Here is a 4,997-nt window from a genome sequence, read left to right on the forward strand (position 1 = left end):
AAAGCAAGTGATGCACAGTGCAATTGCTCACCACCCGCCGACTGATGCCCAGCCAGTCCCCGAGCAGCTGCCCCCCCGGCCAGCTTCCCCCAGTTTATGTACTGAACATGACGTCACATGCTATAGAATGTTTCTTTGGCCAGTCAGTTTGGCTGTGCCCCCTCCCAGCTCCCTGTGCATCAGTCGGTAGAGCATGAAAAACTAGAAAGTCCTTGGCCAGTGTAAGCACTACCTAGCAACAACTAAAACATCGGTGCCTTATCAATTTTGTTCCCATTCTAAATCCAAAACACAGCACTGTACCAGCTACTAGGAAGGAAATTAACTCTATCCCTGCTGAAACCAGGACAATATCCACCCCTTACTCTATACCATCTGCGTCATGCTCAGGTCTCATATTTTCCATACATTTTCATTAATCCCATCTTCTCGCTGGCAGGGTATGAGAAGCTGAAAACTCCTTGACTAGTGTAAGCACTGCTTAGCAACAACTAAAACATCAGTGTGTTATTAACATTCTCATACTAAATCCAAAACACAGCACTATATCAGCTACTAGGAAGAAAATTAACTCTATCCCAGCTGAAATCAGGACACAGTGCAACCATCTGATGTATCAGCCATTCCTCCCAATTTTGTATTGTCTGCAAACTTGCTGAGGGTGTATGCTGTCCCATCATCCAGGTCATTAACCAAAATGTTTGGTGTACATTACTAGTGGCTGGCTGCCAGCTGGACTTTGTACATCTGATCACAACACTTTGAGCATGACAGTTCAGCCAGTTTTCAGTTAACCTCACTGTCCACTTCAGCTCATGCTTCATCAGTTTGTCAATGAGGATGTTATGGGAGATAGTGTCAAAAACCTTGCAAAAAGTCAAGCAAAGAAACATCCACTACTCTCCCCTTGTCAGCTGAGCTAGTAATTTCATTGTAGAAGGCTATCAGGTCACTCAGGCCTGATTTCCCCTTTTTTAATCTGTGCTGACTATTCCCAACCACCTTCTTGACCTTAATATATTTAAAAATGTTTTCCAGGAGTATTTGCTCCAGCACCTTCCCAGGGATTCAAGTGAGGCTGACCAAGCCCTGGGAAATCTTTCTTGCCTCTCTTGGGGATAAGAATGACATTTGCTTTCCTCCAGCCCTCAGGAACCTACCCTAATTGCCATGACCTTTCAAACACTGTTCAGAGTGGTTTCTCAATAACATCAGGCAGCATGTTTAGGGTTCATGCGTGCATCCCATCAAGGCCCACGGAGTTGTGATGCCCAGTTTGTTTAAAAGCTCCCTAACCTGATTGTTCTCCACCTCTCAGTGGAATCTTCCTTCCTCCAGACTTTACCTCTGGTCTCAGGGACCTGGGATTCCTGAAGTCCAGTCTCATCAGTAAAGACCAAAGTGAAGAAAGCATTGAGTACCTCAACCTTTTCCATGTCCTTTGCCACCAGATGCCCTGCCCCATTCAGCAGTGGGTCCCTAGTCTTCCTTTTCCTGACGTACCTGTAGAAACACTTCTTGTTGCTCTTCATGTCCCTTGCTCTTCATGTCCCTTGCCAGACGCAACTCCAGGTTGGCTTTGCCTTTCCTAACCTTGTCCCTGCAAGCTCAAACAGCATCTCTGTATTCCTCCTGGGTCTCCTGTCCTTGCTTCCACCTGTGTTGTTCTTCCTTTTTATGTTTGAATTTAGTCAGGAGTTATTTGTTTATCCACGCAGGCCTCTTGTCATCTTTGCTTGACTGCCTGCACATTGAGAGGGACTGTTCTTGAGCTTGGAGGAGATGATCCTTGAAAATCAACTATCTTTCTGGACCCTTCTTATCTCCAGGACCATCTCCAATAGAATTATTTGAAGCAGTCTCCTGTGGCCCTTCTTTTTACCTTGTTCCCTCCGTTCAGGATCCTGAACTCCATCATCTCATGGTCACTGCAGCCAAGGCTGCCTCCAACCTTCACATCCCCAGCCAGTGCTTCTTTGTATGAGGTCCAGTAGAGCAGGATCAATATGATGAACACAAAGACAATTGCTAGAACACTTTTCAGCTAACCTGAAACTAGACACTTGGCATCTGGTTGGCTAAATATGTGTATGGATCTAGAACAGAATCCTTCCCACAAGGCTTTGTTAGTTACTGGTGGTTTTTATGTCATTTTACTCTTCAGAAGATATTGATTTTATCTATAGGAAGACCATTTTTTGAAAAGATTAGAATGTATTCAGCTGTAGAAGGGAATATGTTGACAAGAAATTATGGCCAGAACTCTGCTTCCTACCTCCTATTTTGTAGTTAGTGGTTCACAATCTAGGATTGCTCTCTACCTATCCTGTGACATGTTATAGGTCAGAATACATCTTTCAAGTACATTTAATATAGAATCTGAACTTTTTTTTTCAACACAAGGCACAACGTTTGTGAGAAAAGAAAGGTAGAAGGCAATACATTTTATCCTCTCATTCAGTACTCTCCTTTTGAGGAAAAAAGCAGGAGAACATCAAAGGGTTTCAAAAAAGTAGAGTAGAATCTGGATCTGTATTCACCATAATTAATGGAAAGTAAGTGTACAGGAATAGAAATTGCAGTTCATTTAAGCTACAGCAGCAGTTAAGTATGCTAAACCCAGGTAGATGATATTGGTTAATTTACTCTTTCAGATGTTGCAGACCTCCTATTGAAATATCCCTCAAGAGTGAGACATAAGTTAGAACATTTCCTTTACTTCAGAAGAGCAATAGAAAAATATCACACAGGAGACGCAGTGGAGAACTGGAAGAAGAAAGCCAACAATCAAATTCAACTTCTGCAATGAGTTCCCTGAACGTAACTTAGAAGTGGACATGATCTATTTAGTGTGTAATATATACATAAATCATCAGTTCCAACATCAATCACTGTGTTTACATAACTTACTTTATCAGGATCAAAGGATAAACCAGAGCTGAGCATTCCACAGTAAGTCTCTTTTACCACTAAGATCTGTGGAGTATATTATCACTCATGAAAAAACACTAATATTTTTTTTGCCATAAAGAGGTCTTACCCGCTAAATATTTCTGATGCAGCATTTCCCTTTTTATGTATCATAATATCAGGTATCAAAAATAATCACATTATCCAGAGCTTCTAGCATATTTTCAAAAATATCTAAGTCTTCAGGCAGAAAGATCTGAATTGCAAGTTATCCACTCTAAATTTCTGCAATTTTTTTTTTCCTTTCAAGTCTCCTGTGTTAGTACTTGAAAAAAAGAGATAACGTTTTCTGGTTTGAATATAAGTGATATCTTAGTTGTCTACCTCATTCTGTTAATCTAGTAGGAAGCAAAGAGGAGCAAAGAAACCTTTATTATCGTTGTATACTATTATTCTGTTCCACTTTTCAAGTTGCTGATGAAAAATCTGTATTTCTTGGATTATGTGTGCCCGGGGAGCTATGTTTGCATACAAAAATCCCACTACTTCAACTGCACATGATTACAGTGAACATAAATAATTTTGAAGAAAGGTTTTAATGGCATCCTTTACTGATAATACCAAGTGATGAAGGATAATTAAAAATGAAAAGTGTAGGAAGTAGGTAGATATTTGCTCGAGAGGGAACTTTTAAGGTTCAAGGCTAAAATAAGGTATGAATGATGCTTACTTGCACAAGGGCAAAGAAATATATAATTTAACCTTAGAAGGTCTATTTCAAATAGCATCTTACTCTATGAAATGTATTCAGGTTTGCTGGAGCCTGCTCATGTGCTAGGCATACCCATAACATGGGTTTTCACTGATGCAACAATTTGGAAGAATAGTTTGGATCAGTTAAAGCAATTACAGGAGATGTGGTAGGTTATAGAAGAATGAAAGGACCAAGGAAGAAGGATGAAGAAACATTAATGCCTTTCTCTTGATGGTATATTCCTCCTGACCCCTGGAAGGTATATCTATAACATTGCATTTGAACTTTGATTTCTAATTTTCAACAGCATTGCCATAATTAACTGCATTTCAAATAAATGTAACATTTCTGTTTGTTAGATTAAAATTGTATATTTAAATGCCTTTAGAAAATGTGAAGTAGAGCAAGAATGCCTTGAGGAGGCAAGTTGTGCTTGCTCAAAATTAGCAGCCCCTTCTTCTCAGAATACTTTGGTTTCAGGACTGAAATAAATTATTTGTGTCTTAAAGACACTGAAGTAATTAAATCTCTATTAGCTTATCATTTATATTTATTCTTAGATAATAACTTACAGTAGTTTCCAGTTTGCAGCTTTTTTCTATGTTAATAGTCCTTACCTCAAGGCAATCAATGTGTAGGAGAAAGAATATTTTTAAGTTAAATTATGTGTTTACTTACCTGCTATTCTTTTCATATATTTTTTGCTTGCCCACTGCAGACCAACAAAGCTGGTCATCCACAAAAGGAGACATATGAACAACTGCAGCAACTAAATCTTTTACAAGGTTCCTATACTTAAGCTGAGTCTTTATCCTCAGCCATAAAAATTTTCTCTAATGGGCTAACAACAGATCAAAGTTAAAAATGAATGTTTAAAATGGTGTGTTTTAACCATTAAACAATCTAATTTTTATTGAACACAAGGAAATAATATTTTAGGAATCTGGATCCATATCTAGTGTTCTACTTCTGCAGTTCTTACCTCTTGTCGTGGTTTAACCTCAGCTGGCAACTAAGCACCACGCAGCCGCTCGCTCACTCCCCCCCACCCGGTGGGATGGGGGAGAGAATTGGAAAAGCACAAGTGAGAAAAATTCACTTCTGGATACAGTTAGCTGTTGGGATCCCCCTGTCAAACCCAGTTGTCCCTTTCCTCCCCCTGGCTGGAGGCAGGGCCCCTCTAATACTCATCACAGTACTCATTTCTCACTTCTTGTACATACGAGTCAGAAATCTCTTCATTAAGATCAGGAGTAAGATCAGCCCTTCTACTCTGTCTGGGGAACTGCCCGCTGGAAACTGGAGCAGCAATTTTCCTGGAAGAACCTCTTTC

The sequence above is a fragment of the Pygoscelis adeliae genome, unplaced genomic scaffold (assembly GCF_000699105.1).
Source record: "Pygoscelis adeliae isolate BGI_AS28 unplaced genomic scaffold, ASM69910v1 Scaffold41, whole genome shotgun sequence".
Lineage (NCBI taxonomy): Eukaryota > Metazoa > Chordata > Aves > Sphenisciformes > Spheniscidae > Pygoscelis > Pygoscelis adeliae.